The sequence below is a fragment of the Propithecus coquereli genome, unplaced genomic scaffold (assembly GCF_000956105.1).
Source record: "Propithecus coquereli isolate 6110/MARCELLA unplaced genomic scaffold, Pcoq_1.0 Scaffold280, whole genome shotgun sequence".
NCBI classification, from domain to species: Eukaryota; Metazoa; Chordata; class Mammalia; order Primates; family Indriidae; genus Propithecus; species Propithecus coquereli.
In genome coordinates, this window is record NW_012148397.1 from 3,548,934 (window position 1) to 3,565,884 (window position 16,951).

At 44.7% G+C, this 16,951-nt stretch overlaps 1 protein-coding gene and 1 pseudogene across 3 annotated transcripts in view; one reads left to right on the forward strand and one right to left on the reverse strand.

Moving 5' to 3' along the window:
- CDH13 (cadherin 13) overlaps positions 1-16,951 on the forward strand; it is a 977,229-nt gene that overhangs the window by 910,153 nt on the left and 50,125 nt on the right. The gene's annotated exons all lie outside the window — the stretch shown is intronic.
- On the reverse strand, positions 11,155-11,764 carry LOC105813482 (annotated as a pseudogene). Its single transcript, XR_001137661.1, has one exon. The product of XR_001137661.1 is annotated as a 60S ribosomal protein L12 pseudogene (transcript).

Sequence of the window (16,951 nt, forward strand, 5' to 3'; positions counted from 1 at the left end):
TTCTTCTGCTCAAAATCCAGTATGGTTAGATTGTTAAGACAAGAGAGATAGTGAACAAAAAATAATAATAATTTACCCTAAAATGTGCAATAAAAATGTACTCTTGTTCTCATCTTGATGTCAGAACATAAACACTGAGATGGTTCTTCAAGTCCCATGCATCAAGCCAATTATGAGCTTAAACTCGGGTCCTGGGAAGGAAAGTTTAGGTTGTTCAAGGGAATGCTTGCCGTGCACCCAGGGTGTGGATTCAACCTGACTCCCCATCTCAGAGCAGGCGCCGCTCCAGCGTCCCACCAGGGAATCATTCCGAGACGCAGCCTTCCCACAGCTCGGCTGCCACAGGCCGCGATGCTAGGAAAAGCGATGTTACCCCATCAGCGCAGTTCCAGGAATTAAGTACTCCTTCCTTGACAATTACATGGTGACTATTCTTGGAATTGAATTGAAGCTCTGTTAGAAAATTGTTGAAAGCCTTCATTGCTCATTTTTCACCAAATTGAACTCTGTAATGTTACCATAATAGAAAAAAAATCTTCCAAAGTTCAATTGGAATTTTTTTCTATTAACTCAGTAATAAGGGTCCAATTTCAGGAAAATAGTTTCAGTGTGAATGAAATACACCGTTTGTTATGCAGTATCAAAGCTGTCCTCCAACATGTGCTGGAGGCCTGTGCTCCCTAGGGTTGAACTGTCTGGGAGACCAACAATAATTTGGAAACTTCTAGATTTTTCTGTCATTTTCTAAGGAAAAGCCATTTCACTTAAACGAATTATCTGTGAAACCAAAGTTCACCTCCTCAGGTACCATATCTTTGTATATTTTGACTAGGTCCATAAAATATATGCTTTCCTGATTCTTAAACCAAGTATGGGAATAGGATTTAAGGTTAATCGTTCTTATAGGTTGATAGATGGACCAATGCAATGCGTTACTTGATTTTGAGTTTTTCTGTCTTTTATGTTTATCGTACTGTGGTCACTGTACCTGCCTCTAGGAATCCCCCTGGAAAATAAACTAGATAGCCAAGCTTTTTAAGAGTTATGACTTTTTTAAAAAAAAAAAGAAAAGAAAAACAATGATATTGTATGGAAAACCTAAGAGAGAGAAAATTAAGCTTTACTGAGCAACTACTAACTACCAGGTATTTTCTGTGCATTTTGTCATTTCATCCTCCAAACAATGCCAAGGCAGGTCTTTTTGTCACCACTTCACAGAAAAGGCTGCTGAGACTGAGAGGCTACACACATTTGTTCCAAATCACACAGCTGAGAAGTTGCAGGTCTAAGCCAATGTCCTCCTGCCGTAGATCTCAGAGCATGGACCTATTCTAACATTGCAGCAAATGTTTTCTTTCTCCAAGGTTGGGGCTTACACCCCAAGGACCAAGGATGGCCAATGATGGCCCTTCACAGCGATAGGGTTAACACATGTTTGCTACCCAGTCTGGGGCAGGGCTTGCTGTGGGTTTTCTCCTGTTGACACATGCTCTCAGCCACCCGTTGCTGTTTGTTGCTACAGCAGCTGGGCTGCAGCTGTGTCTTCTGGGAAGAGGATGAGTGACAGAGCCATGGCCCAGCCACATCTCCTTTGGGGCACCCTTGGCCCCAAGTTAATGGCATCTCAGCCGTACTGGGTGAGGCAAAAACAGAAGGAAATGGGCGATATTCTAAATGAGTCTCTCCTGCTACGTGTAGAGGGAGAACTGAGCACGACATGCATTTATGCATCCATTCAGTGGGTCCATCAGTGCGTATTTATTAGGAATCTGCCTATGCCAAGCCTGCAGCTTTGTGTCTGTGGTGAGAAAATCTCTGTGTGGGTTTGGGTAACAGCTTCATCTCCATTCTTTCTCCAATCCATTCCTGTCCTCTGCCCATCATGGGCTCCCTGACACCTATTCTGATCATGTCACTTCCTTCTGGAGGGACTTCTCAGTGTTCTTAGGCAGACTAGGTTCAGCATTCACACCTCAGCTGACCGTGGGAAGTTCCGCACAGTGGGACACCAAGAGGTGATTCTACACTTGCACCATTCGTTCCACCCCTGACTCTAAGAAGGAAAGGAGGGGAAGTTGGGCCAGGTGGTCCCCAAGGTTCCTTCAAGCACTAATAATCTATAGGTCTCCCATCCTAACTTAAGTTTTGTAAAACAAGGGATATCTTTAGGCAGGAGAGTGGATAAATCTGCCCTAGGGCTGATTGCCTCTTTCAGCTCCCACCGGGTGCAAAGCAAGTCACTCTAAAACTCAGTGGCTCAAAACAACATAATTTATCATCTCTTGTGGTTTTGATGAATCGGGAATATGAGCAGGGGACAGTGGGGACAGGTTATCTCTGTGCCACAATGTCTGAGGCCTCAGCTGGAAACCCCAAAGGCTGGTCGCTAAAATTATCTAAAGGCTTTTTGCTTTTTTATCCAGCAGTTGATGCTGACTGTCAGAACATCTGCACGTGGCCTGTGCACGTGGCCTGGGCTTCCTCACAACATGGCGGCTGGGTTCCAAGGGTAAACATCCCAAGAGCAAGAACCTTGTGGAATCTGTATCACCTTTTGTGATCCAGCCTCAGAAAGCACACAGTGTCACTTCTATGACACTTTATTCATCAAGGCAGTCATAAAGGCTGGCCCACATTCCAGGGAAGGAAAGTAGACTACACTTGTGGATGGGAGGAGCATCAGAAATATCATCATGGCCAAATTTGGAAAATCTGCCATAGAGCCCAAAGCCTACACGAACACAGCATGGGTAGGGAGTCAGATGGACCTGAGTTCAGATCCCAGCTCCATTGCTCAGTAGCTCTGTGGCGTGGGGAAATCAGTGAACCCCTTAATGCTGTTTTCTCATTTGTAAAATGACTGTGATTTATAACTGATTGCATCAGGTCATACTCTTAGTTGGGGTTCTTTGGTTGCAAGCCACAGAAACCAACCCTGATAAATGGAGGAAAACACACACACACACACACACACACACACACACACACACACACATGTGCATGTGTACACACATGACATAGAGAAGCTGAAAGAAGTGACGAAAAAGATGATGAAGCAGGCTTCAGGAAGACCACAAAGCAGCTGCTTCAGTGACCCAGGTTCCTGGAGGAACATATGATGTCTTTATGCCCTCACGATCAGGGTGAATCAGCTCCAAGTATTTTCCATTCCCATGTCCTTCTGCAGACTTTGTACATCCCCAGGAAATAAAGTCCTGGTGGCCTGTCTTAAGTCTTGAACTCACTTCACCACTTGAGCACAGGAGAGAGAGGCACCATGACTGAAAGTCCCACCAAGCCTGCATGAAAATAGGGCATAACCCATGGGAAAGCAGGGGGAATGCATAGCAAATAGCATGTCCATGCTGGTCATGTTAAGGACAAAGAAGGAAAGGTACATATGGGGGTCCTGTTCCCTCTTCCCAATATGCCGTTCATGTTTTGTGTTCTGGAACAGGATTGTCACCTTGACTGGCACTGTTCCTAAAACATCTCCCTTCCTGCCTCGACCCATCACAATCCCATCTGTCTCTCTAGGCCCATTTCAAATGGCTCATGATCCATGAAACTTTTGGTGAGTAGGAAAGGATCTCTTTCTCCTTGAATTCCTCAGTTCTGTTTTGTACCTCGCTCAGGCCGTTAGTACCTTCCTCCTTGTTTTGGTTGTCTCCATTCTGCTTCATCCGAGCATCTCCAAACACAGGCCCCTCATCTCCCATGGCGCCTCTGCCCTCTGTGTACTGTCGCTCACTCATTGTTTTTAAGTTGACTTCAAATCGATTTGTCTTTTTTTTTTTTACTTAACCTCACCCTAGCAATAATGCCTGTGATATGCTAGCTATATTTTTACCATACACATTAAAACAAATATTATTGCAATTTCAGAAGTAACTGTTGACCCCCTGTTCTACTGCCCTTCCCAATTCTGGCCGAGTTCCCATGAGACCGAGAGATCAGCCCTGACATTCCTCACGCAGCCCTGACATTGATGCAGCGGCCATTCCGTAACAGTCACTGAGTGAACAGATGGAAAGAGAGAAGGAGGGAGGGAAGGGGAGGGGGAGATGAAAGAATGAAGTTAAAGTGAATTGAATGGGACACATCTTTTGTGACAGACCCTGAAGGCAAAAAGTAGAGCTGGGAAAGTCAAATTTTGAGAAAACATAATGACCATTTCTTTTTCTTTTAATGGCACCCTCTCTTTGAACTTAACCTTTTATGAGGTGTCAAGAGGCAAGGAGAGCAGTGTAAGCAGCAACTGCCAGAAGTGCCTTCATCCCAAACCGACTTGCACAAGGCACTAGAAAGCATGAGCTCCCTGTTCCCCAGCCCAAGGCTCTTCCAGCCGGCAATGCTGCAGCTTGTAACTGATTGGATTGGTCATACCATCAGCTGGGGTTCTTTGGCTGTATTTTCACCTGGCAAGTGCAAGACTCGTGACCTACACGGGCTCCATGCAGAGCCACCAGGAGAAGCAACACATCCCTGCAGAAGACAAAGCATCTTTTCCCTCGTGACCTCATCATTTGTGGCACAAACTCCTCCCAAATGCCTCCCAAGACCTTTCCCTGGGGGACAGTCAACCGGACCACATCTGCTTCCACTGCTAATGAACGTGTTCCTCATCTGCCTGGGTTGGACCTCACTGGAATGTCATTAGCATGAGGAGGAGCCTGGTTGTCCAGGTTTCTGGACGCTGGGTTGAGGCAGTCCCCTCCTCTTCCTCCACTGCTCTTGGCTCACTCTTAACATGTTTTTTTCTCTTTTTGTATTTTTTTCTCCAAGTTCTTTGCGTGAGTGTCCTCCTGCCTGAATTCATAGCCTTCGTGCTTTCTCTTCCTACTAACCATGCTAGGCTGAATAGTGCCCCCCAATCCCCAAAGATATCTACATCCTCGTCCCTGGAACGTTGGAATTTATGACCTTATGTGGCAAAGAAACTCGCAGACGGGCTTAAGTTAAGCCTGGGAGATGTAAAGACTACCTTGGGTTCTCCAGGTGGCCCCATTTAAACACAAGAGTCCTCATAAGAAGGAAGCAGGGGGGCCAGAGTCAGAGAAGCAGATGTGGTGACAAAAGCGAGACCCTGGAGCCATGCAAGGAAGGGCCCACGAGCGAAGGGATGCAGGCAGCCTCTAGAAGCTGGAAAAGTCAAAGAAACAGATTCTGCCTGGAAGCATCCAAAGGGAACACTGCCAACACTTTAATTTTAGACTCTGACCGCCAGAACTGTAAGATAATAAATTTGTGTTGTTTTAAGCTGCTAGGTTTGTGGTCCTTTGGTCCTTTGTGATAGCAGCCATAGGAACCGAATACACTGAGACTCATCTATTTCCTTCTTCCAATCTGTGGGGGTCCCCTCTGTCATTGATGCTGCCTGTTCAGCATTGATCCGTGCACACCTCAAATCTCCCACGCCAAGGGTACTACGTGTGCTGTGTTTGAGAAACACCGCCTCAGCCCAGGAATCTCATTTTAATCATCCTTGTGTCTCCACGGTGCCCACGTGGGCCTTCTACATAGCAAACATCCAATGAACACTTATTTAATTGCTTAGAAAGTTAGTCTTCCATTGCTATCCACAGTGAGCCTCTTAAAACACATTTGTCACCAGACCTATTTATATTTGTCCAGAGCTAGTCGCGCATGATGGTAGGAAAATGAAATGAATAATTTCATTTTTGCCGTGAGGAAGTAAACATTTTACTCACGGACTTTATCATCCTATGTAATAGAGTCTGAGGATTCACTCTGAGTCTTAGGACGTCAGACATATGGAAAATCCATTTGATATGTAGTTCTCCGTTCCTGACCTTATGTCTTTCTCAGTTCATTAGATCTACCTTTCTCTAGTTGGCAGGATTTATAGAAAGAACAGAGATTTTTACGAATTATTATTCATTCCTCCAGAGTCTTGGGGATTTCTCCAAATAGCACAATGCAAACAGCCCATCTTTAGATGACTGAAATATAATAAAACAGTGGTTCTTAATCAGGGGTGGTTCTGCCCCCCAGATGACATTTGGCAATGTCTAGAACATTTCGGGGGAGGGGCTGCTACTGGCTACTGGCTGCTACATTTAGTGGGCAGAGGCCGGGGCTGCTGCTAAACACCCTATGTGCACAAGCAGCCCCTCTGCAGCAAAGACTTCTCCAGCCCCGGATGTCAATAGTGCTGGAGTTGAGAAAACCTGGGTAGAACAACAGACTGACACATGGCCAAATGACCTCTGAGTCAAAGCAAGATACTGGCTTAAAACCCATTCAAGGCAATTTTTTTAAAAGCCTAGAGGCCTTCATTGACTGTAAGCTTGGTCTGGGCAAAAGTGTCTTATGACCGTTAGAAAAGCTAAGAGCATCTCAAAGTCCCACAACTGGCATGGAACAAGGGCCATCAGACTGCGTGCTGGCCCTCCGTGTTTCTCTTGATGCCTCTTTTCAAGAGTGATGTTGGCAAACTCAAGTGCGTTCAAGGAGGGCAACCTGGATGAGAGAGTCTGAAGGAGGACGACTGTGAAATCACTGTCAACCAGATTCCTCCTGCCCTGGGACTGCCACTTAGCAGCAATGAGACCTCGGGAAACTGACTTGCCCTCCCTGAGCAGAGTTTCTTCATCAGAGATGAAATTAACAAGATCGTAATGAGTTAAAGTTGAACAAGTGTGACGCGCTTAGCACAGTGACTGCCATCTCCTCAGAACCCAGTAAAGAGACCATTCATGCTCGTTATTCAGAAGAAGAGGAGAGGCTCTAACTTCCGTGCACGAGGCCAGTGGAAGAAGCCGGGACCAGCAAAGGAGTAGGTGACAGACAAACACAATCACCTCCGTGCAACGTCTGAAGGAGGAAGGAGGAAGTCTCCAGTGGGCTCTACTAGGACGAATGCAGCAAAACTCTTCAGGCACACTGGGGCTCACACTGGGAAGACCTTCAGGCTGCTGGAATATAGAACCCAATCCTGGTGGCAAGCAGAGATGCCACCTGGGGCAGGTGCCACTGCACTGGATGATAGCCTGGGTGGACGACAGCTGAGGTCACCCCTTCTCCACTTTCCCCAATAAGAAGCTCCTGTGAATTCGGGCGCAGGGAGATTTTGAAGGCATCCGTTACAGAGTTCATAGTGTGCTTCCTCACTCCTCAGCGGGGACGCCCCATAATCAGTCAGGTGGGCGGGAGGAATAGAAGCCCACTGTGTGCGCCGCATTCTGTGAGCAAACGATAGTGTGGAACAACTGCCAGTGGCCGGTCGTGGGTATAGCAGGTGACAGGATAGGAGTCGGTCCCTTTCAGGGGCTTTATCTTAATGTAATCAGTCAATCAGCAAACTTTCCTAACAATTGAGACCACACTGGCTAGCACATTTTCAGGTACTTAATAGATACTGTATTCGTTTTCCAGGGCTGCCATAACAAAGTACCACAGACTGGGTGGCTTAAACAGCAGAAATTTAATTTCTCACAATTCTGGAGCCCGGAAGTCTGAGATCAAGGTGTTGGCAGAGTTTGTTCCTTCTGAGACCTCTCTCCTTGGCTGGCAGACGGCCGCCTTCTTCCTGTGTGTGTCCTCACAGCGACTTCCCTCTGTGCGTGTCTGTGTCCTGATCTCCTCTTCTATGAGAGCACCATCGTGTTTGATGACAGCCCACCCTAATGACCTCATTTGAACTTAATTGCCTCTTCAAAGAGCCTATCTTCAAATGCAACCACATTGTGAGGTACTGGAGGTTATAACATCAACACATGACTTTGGGGAGACACAACTGAGCCCATAACAGACACCATTAGAGTTTGGGGCAACAGCTTTTAAAGGGGCCTTGAGCGGATGTGAGAGACTATGTGGGTTACAGTAGCCATCAGAGCTTTGGAAGCTCTCATGACCTCACAAGACCAAAGTCCAGGCCCCTGCACATCTGGGCTGGGACAGCCCTGATTCAGATTTGGAAACAGGATCTATGCCCAACACATACGGTGGAGAATGAGGCAGGCATCTAAGGAAAAAGGCAGGCAAAATAAAAATCCCCAAACTTCGCCTTACTTAATTGTATGTTAGAGAAGGAAATATCCTGGGGCAGGAACCATCAGGGCATGCTCTGTGTTCTCTCTTCTTGCTGTGTTTCCAGGAGCGCCCCTCAAGGTGCGGGCAGACCTGAGTGCTGCCCCTGTGCAAGCCGGCGAGGCAAAGATACCCAGCTGCAGGGTTTGAGGCAACATTTTATGTTTTACCTACATTATTCAACTTCTCTACACACCTGTCCTTTTCTGGAAAAAGCCCATACTGCTACTTGATTTTCAGTGTTACAGACATGGCTTTCCTCCAGGTAGCTAGCCTCTCTGTTTAGTTCCCGCAGAATTCCTGGGCTGGCCGTCACCGGTCCAGGGTGGATCACCAGCCCACCCTACAGCCATCACTGGCCACTGGCCTGGGTCAACCCAGGGAAGTGGTGCAGGGACAGCCCAACCCAAACCCTGGGACAGTGTGGGGAAAAGGGGCCTGCCCAAGCAGAGTGGAGCTGCTCTTACAGAAGGAAGGGGAAACAGAAGCCAGGACAGTCACATCCCCTGCAAATTACATGACAATACATGGTCCCCTGGGCCCTTTCCATGGTTTCTGGAACTGCTGAGAGGATTGCATTGCATTAATGTCTTGCCTCAAGTGCCATTAATATCCCTGTCCTTGAAAGATCGATTTTATTATTGAGAGAAATACTTAACACACGTGACATCTACACTCTCGGTAATTATCAATCAATCACTGCGAGGCACACTTCCAAAGTGACTCTTACCTGGGCATGTTGCCCCCACGAGCTCAGGTGTGTTTTCATGGGGGTATTGGGTGAGCCCGGGGGTACTGTTTCCCAGTTCCCCACAAGTGTATATTCTGCACATACCCAGTAACTGACCACGTGATGCTTTCTACCTCTGTCACTGTTTCTTTGCCTACTGAAATGGATTCTCAACTATCTACAGGAGACATGATTTTAACACATTCAAAATATTGTCTATAGAGACTGCAACACACATTACTGTCACTAAATAGACTCAGGAACTGTGGAATATTCATTAGTTAAATAGGCAAAATGTTTGATGTCCTGGCACCTCTGGGTTTCTTTGTTTTACATTTAGTAGCATTTTTTATGGAAGACAGAAATGCAAATGATACTCATCTATTTCCATCTTCAATGAGAATGGATCTTTAATTCCTAATTAAAAATTTTTCCAGCTACCTGTTCCCATTTCTCCTGTGTTTTTAAGACAAAGGAAAAGCAGGAGTGTGTTCCATCTGTTTCTTTGCACCGTTGTAATCTCAGTAACAGTTATTTGCTGAGCAAGGGTTTTCCAGCTAGGATTGGATACAGTGGTAGCCGGGTTCAAGAGTAAGAGTTTTATTGCTACCATTTAGTGTATTTCTTCATTCATTCATGCATGCCTTTGCTCATAAATACCCCCACCTCATTCCACAAAAGATATGAAATGGAGCTTTATTGCTATGAGTTCATGCTGGCATAAATATTAAACTCTGTGTAATAATCACTTGGGCTATTCCTGTACTTTGTGCGGAGTAACTTACGGCTAACACAAAGTCTATTTTCCCATCAGAGGCTAACATTTCCCTTGGCTTGATTGGGATTTGGGTAATGCTTCATTCTCAGCTGTTTTCATTTTCAAGACCGTCTACTTTACCCTTGCTGACCTTACCCTGGCAGGCAGTGCCAGGATTTCCTTCAGGCCGTTGTTTGTTTTAGCATTTTCAGGTATTTATTCTGCCTGCAGTGAGGGTACCGGGATTTTAACCCCAGAGTCTGGAGCTCGTAACTACCAGGCCCTGGCAAGCTCTCTTCCTAATGGCAGCAGCGACGTTAGTAAAACGCATTTCCCAACAGGATCCTGTTTCTGAAATGGTCTTTTTAGCCATTGGAGTTGGATGCAAGCAGCAGAAATTAACTCTGAAGAATGGGTACAAAAGACAGAGTGTATCGAGGGCTACACGGGAGCTGACGGGGAGGTCAGAGAGGGACCCTGGGTGGCAGCCTCATTCCCAGCCTCATTCCCAGCCCCAGCCACTGGTCTGGGCCAGGGGCCACCCTGGAGAGTGATTGCGATGGCCTAGTCTGGGTCAGAGCCCACCTAGTCAGGGGATGGTCGATCTGATGACCGGCTGTGACGAGGGTGGGGGTGTAGCAATTAGAGTATTTTTATCAAAATGAAGGGAAGAGAAATGCCTTGCTGGGTGGGGAAAAAAGAAAAGTGTCCATTACCCTCCCCTTTGGACATAATTTTCCCCCCATGTTTGATGACTGCTCTATCGGCTACCGTTAAAGTCTCCCCCAGTATACGCAATTTACCTTTGATATCATCTTGATACAATCTTCCATTTTGCTGAGTTCATTTTGTTTTCCATAAAGCCGGGAAAACTTGGACTTGCCCACTTTTTTTTTAACAGATCTTATTTTTTCGGAGCAGTTGCAGATTCCCAGCAAATCTGAGCAGAAGGTACAGAGGGTTCCCCCGTACTCCCTGTCCCTCCGAGGCACAGCCTCCCCCATTATCAATAACCCCCCCGAGAGTGGGACATTTATTGCTATCAATGATCCTACACAGACACATCATTTTCACCCCGAGTCCACAGTGTACATTGGGGTTCCCTGTGGTTGTACATTCTGTGGTCTGGACTCCACCTCTGGAGTATCGTACAGGGTAGTTTGGGGCCCCAAAAGTCCTCCGTGCTCCGCCTGGTCATCCTTCCCTCCCTCTGACCCTGGGCAACCATTTATCTCTCCTTTCCCCACCCCCTCCCCGTTGGCCTCATTAACAATTTGGGTTTACTTGAGTGGGTACAATCCTCCAGTCTTGCTCATTCTTTCCGAAATCAAAAACTCTTTGGAAATTGCTAGATTTTCAGATTGGTGCCATTTTCCAACTTCTCCCATCGGGTCCAGTGGGAGGATTGGTCTGAATTGCCTGGTTCTCCAGACACGACAGCCTCTGCCTCCACTTTCTTCTGTCTCACAAAGCAGGCTCAGAGCACCTGAGATATGGTACATCCTCATTCTTTCAAACACATGGTTTGGCTTGTGATCATCTTTCAAAAGTTTTTTAGAGCAAATTTTGTGAAACCATGGATAAGTCAAAAATTCAGGTTATTTTTTTTTTGGGGGGGTGTTAAATGATCCTTTATTGAAATATTTTCCTTTGTATTTTTAACTAGCTGGGCATTCCACTGCACCACTGTTGATGTCATCTATGATGCCATGTGGGTGGCGGCCATCAACGTTGCAGCCCACAGACTGGGCAGTCCCCAGGATCTCTTTAATGGTTCCAGAGAGTTCTCTGGCTAAAGATCGGTGCCGCATCTGTCTGGCAATGTTGACAATCTCATCAAAAGTGATATTTCCGTTGTGCTTAATGTTTTTCTGTTTCTTTCTGTCTCTTGGTGGTTCCTTGAGGGCTTTGATGATCAGGGCAGAGGCAGAAGGTACCACTTCAATCTGGGCCTGTCTGTTCTGAATAGTTAGTTTCACTGTAATCCTCAGACCCTTCCAGTCACCGGTTGCCTTGGCGATGTCATCACCAACCTTTTTTGGAGACAGACCCAGGGGGCCGATCTTGGGGGCCAGGGCAGACGTGGCACCGACTTCGCCACCGGTGCACCTCAGGTACATGACTTTGATCTCGTTGGGGTCGAACTTAGGCGGCATGGTGGAGGCGACTGGTGTCGGATGAACCCGGATTCGGGACGACCAAAGAAAGTTGCACCTTGGCCTCCTCCGAGATTTTTTAATATGAGTTCTGTAGTGGAACCAATGCTGTGCAGACAGCTCAAAACATCAACAGAGTATTTGGGAAGGATGTGGCTAATGAATGCACAGTACATCAATGGTTCGAGAGATCTGCTCTGGTGATTTTAATCTTGAAAGTCAGCCACGTGGGCGACTAGAGAGCAAGGTGGATAACAATGAGTTGAAAGCTGTAGTGGAAGCGAATCCATCTCAACCTACACATGAATTAGCAACAAGGTTTGACATTACTATTCCAATATTCGACTATTTGAAACAAATCAGCAAGGTAAAGAAGCTGGATAGATGGGTACCGCATGAATTAAATGAGCATCAGAAGAGAAATCATCTGGAAGCTTGCCTTACTTTGCTGTCATGACATAAAGGCAAATCATTTCTACACCATATTGTTATGTGTGATGAGAAATGGATTCCTTTTGACAATTGCAGGTGTTTTGCACAGTGGTTAGATAAAAACAAAGTGCCAAAACACAGTCCAAAACCGAATATTCATCAAAAAAAGCTAATGGTGTCTATTTGGTGACCCAGCACTGTCATTATCCACTACGGCTCCATGAAACCTGGTCAGTCGATTACAGCAAATGTCTACTGCAACCAATTGGATGAAATGGTGAGGATGCTTGCAATTAAGCAGCTGAGATTGGTCAATAGAGATAGGCCAATCCTCTTGTAAGACAATGCTTGACCACATGTCACACAAACAACTCTGTTCAAACTACAGAGGCTGAACTTGGAAACTCTCTGTCATCTACCATTAATCACCAGACCTTGAACCAACTGACTACCACTTCTTCCAGGATTTGAAGCACTTCTTGCAAGAAAAATATCCAATTCTCAAAAAGCTGTGGAAAATTCCTTTCGAGATTTTATCACCATTCACTCTCCAGGCTTCTTCACTGTTGGCATAAACAAGCTACCATTAAGATGGCAAAACTGTGTAGATAGTTTAGGCACATACTTTGATTAATTGTACTGCTTCTTGTTGAGATATGATAAACTATTAATTACACTTTTTTCAGGATATTACAGGGGTACAAATGTTTTGGTTACATGAATTACTTTTGTATAATCTGAGTCAAAGCAATAAGTGTGTCCATCACCCAGATAGTGTGCATTGTACCTGTTAGGTGTGAATTTACCTATCCCCTCCTCCTCCCCAATATACTTGATTTCCGTTGAATTTTACTACCATATGTACACATGAGTGTTGATCATTTAGTTCCAATTTAATAGTGAGTACATGTGGTGTTCATTTTTCCATTCTTGTGATACTTCATTTAGGAGGATGGTCTCCAGTTCCATCCAGGTCGTTATAAAAGGCATTTGTTCACTATTTTTTATGGCTGAGTAATACTCCATGGTATATATATACCACATTTTATTAATTCACTCATGTATTAATGGGCACTTGGGTTGTTCCCACTTCTTTGTGAATTGTGCTGCTATAAACATTCAAGTGCAAGTGTCTTTTAAAAAATGTCTTTTTTTCCTTTGGGTAAACACTCAATAGTGGGATTTCTGGATCAAATGGTAGGTCTACTTTTAGTTCTTTGAGGTATTTCCATATACTTTCCATAGAGGTTGTACTAGTTTACAGTCCCACCAATAGTGTATAAGTGTTCCATTCTCTCTGCCTCCATGCCAGCATCTGTTGTTTTGGGACTTTTTGATAAAAGCCATTCTCACTGGAGTTAGGTGATATCTCATTGTGGTTTTGAGTTGCATTTCCCTGATGATTAGATGTGTTGAGCATTTTTTCATATGTTTATTGGCCATTAGTCTATCTTTTGAAAAGCTTCTGTTCATGTCTTTTGCCTACGTTTTAATGGGGTGATTTGATGTTTTCTTGCTGATTTGCTTGAGTTCTTTGTAGATTCTGTTTATAATTGGCTGTATAGCATGCAAATATTTTCTCCCATTCTGTAGGTTGTCTATTCACTCTATTGGTTGTTTCCTTGGCTGTGCAGAAGTGTTTTAATTTAATCAGGACCATTTATTTACTTTTGTTGTTGCCATGATTGCCTTTGGGGTCTTCTTCATAAATTCTTTGCCTAGGCCAATATCTACAAGAGTTTTTCCAACCTCTTCTTCTAGAATTCCTATGGTTTCATACCTTAGGTTTAAGTCTACTATCCATCATGAATTAATTTTTGTGAGAGGTGAGAAGTGTACATCCTGTTCCAGTCTTATACATGTGGCTATCCAATTTTCCCAGCACCATTTATTGAATAGGGATTCTTTTCCCCAGTGTATGTTTATCTGCTTTGTCAAAGATCAGATGACAGTATGAGAATGGTTTTATATCTGTGTTCTCAGTTCTGTTCCATTGGTCTATGTCTCTGTTCTTGTGCCAGTACCAGGCTGTTTTGGTTTCTATAGCCTTGAAGTCTGGTAAAGTGACGCCTCCAGATTTGTTCCTTTTGCTTAAGGTTGCTTTGGCTATTCAGGCTCTTTTGTGGTTCCATACGAAGTGTAGAATTATTTTTTCTAGATCTGCAAAAAATGATATGGTATTTTAGTGGGGAGTGCATTGAATCTGTAAATCACTTTGGGTAGTATAGACATTTTAACAATGTTGATTCTTGCAATGCATGAGTGTGATATGCTTTTCCATTTGTTTACATCCTCTGCAATTTCCTTCATCAGTGTTTCGTAGTTCTCCCTGTAGAGGTCTTTGCCATCCCTGGTTAAATATATTCCTAGGTATTTTATTTTCTCTATTGCTATTGTGAAAGGTATTGAGTCTTTGATTTGATTCTCAGTTTAACTGTTGTTGATGTATAGAAATGCAATTGATTTGTGTACATTGATTTTGTAACTTGCAACTTTGCTGAATTTATTTATCAATTTCAGGGATGACTTGGCAGAATCTTTGAGATTTTCTAGATAAAAGATCATATCATCAGCAAAGACAAATAGTTTGACCTCTCCTTTCCCCATTTGGATGCCCTTGATTTCCTTCTCTTGCCTGATTGCTCTGGCCAGGACATCCAGCACTATGTTGAACGGAAGTGGTGACAGTGGGCAACTTTGTCTGGTTCAAGTTGTAAGCGAGAATGCTTTCAATTTTTCCCCATTCAGTATCAAAACTTTTTATTTGAAATCGGACATTTCATATTTCATGACCTAATAGTTTAGAAAGAGAGAGAGAATGAGATTTGCTGTTTAAAAATATTTTTAAAAATAGCTTGAGTTTGTTCTCGTAAGGCTGCTATTGGGACCGAGACTCCAGAGAAGGAGCGTACTTCTTTGCAATTATTTTGCAGCGGTCAAGGCAGGTGTGTTCTTTTCTCGGCAGTTATTGAACACCCGTCTGAGCAAGTGACTCTTCTATCATTATATATATCACGCTGTCTATCATTCTATATATATAATGATGACTCTTCTATCATATATAGACCACACTGTCTCTACTTGTCTCTCCAAGTAGCATGCAGTCTCCTGGCAGCCATAAGAAATCCACACCTGCAAATAACAGAGTTTTTATAAAAGCCACTGGTACTAATAGCCAAGCCAGTGGTCCAGGTGTGAATGCTACAGAAGCTCAAGGGAGGAAGAGAACTCAGGGATAAGGGGGTCAGTCTAGAAGGGCTAGCAGGAGGGGACAGTGTTTAAAGGGGACCATTACAGATAAGTGGGATAAAGAGAAGCTAATAGGACAAGGACAAAGTCAGTGATCTTAGTAAGCTGGACTTAGTTCTTAACTGGAAGTGGACAGTTATGTGTGCAAAAGAGCATTGTGGGAGGATCCCAGGGAAACTGGATCCATGGAGTTTGTCAGGATGCAAGATACTAATCCAGGAAAGAAAGAGGAGGACTCGGAATGGAGGGAGTGGGGAGCATGCCACGGTGAGAGGTATGCATAGCATTCAAATACCATCTCTGCCACTTTCTAATTATGTGAACCTGTGTTGGCTACACACTCTCTGAGTAATGGTAATACTAACCCCTGCCTCAAATTATGGCCATTAATAAATATGAAATTCCATGTATATAGTGTATGTATACATGTATGAAATGCCATGTATACACGGCCTGATACAGTGGCCAACCCTGAGTAGAGGATCGTTATTATTTTTAGGGTGATGGGGGAGCAGTGCTGTCCTGGAGCCAGTTTGTACCAGCTTACAGGAGCCAGTTGGTCCTATCTCTTCCCAACCTGCATACAGGGACATCGTGGGAGTAACCTTAAGTTGGCCGCAGTGGAAGTATTTACACCATGACAATAGGCAAACATGACCAATCTGGGCTCCAGAGAATGATGTTAAACATTTACCAGCGTACCTCTGGCAGAGAAAAGGGAAAGAGCCAGATGTGAGGGAAATCAAAAGAGAGAAGACTAAAGCCTCAGACCCAGACAGATCGGGGCCACGTGTCCTGTTGTCCCACACATATTGTGCGTTTGTTCATCTGGCAGGGTCGCAGTGTCTTATTCAGGTTCTCTGCCCATCCACCCCACTCCTGCCCCAATGCTGAGCTATTTGGAGACCAGGATTGGGGGCCGGTGGATTTCAATGTTGTGTTACTGAAAAAGTTTACTAATAAAAAAAAATCTGTTGTTAATATAGCAGCTTAAGATTTCTCCCAGTTTTTATTCAGCAGCAACGGATTGAATCGTTGACTTGATTTTACTACACTGAGGTCCCACTGAGGAAGGCCAAGTTCCTAAATCACGCACCTGACAGGTGCCGTATTTCTAAGCCCAGAGCCAAGCTGTGACCTTCTAGTTTCACAGTAACTAGAGCCAGGTGATGTGTATAATAAAGGAAGTACATAGAGCATTTTTAAAATATGGAAAGAAGGTGAAAGCATGCAGAGGTGCCAGTCTGAAACTGGTCACCGGAACCAAGGTGATCAATCTTCCCGCCTGTCTGACAACGCTGTGTAGAAGTACAATCACCTTCACTTGGCAAGAGGATTCTGAAATATCCGGGCCTGATAACCTAGCCCACCCCAAGGACCATGCTCCACATATGATCCAATCTCCCTCCCACCCGTGAGTAAGGTGTTAGTGTTTCCTTTTTACATATAGGGATGCAAAAGCTCAGAAAGGTTAGCACCTCTCCCTGTGACCCACATTCAGTTAGCTGAGCTGGGACTTGAGCGTGGGGCCACCCAACTGGCCTCTGCCCCACCCATGATCTCCAAGCTGTGCCC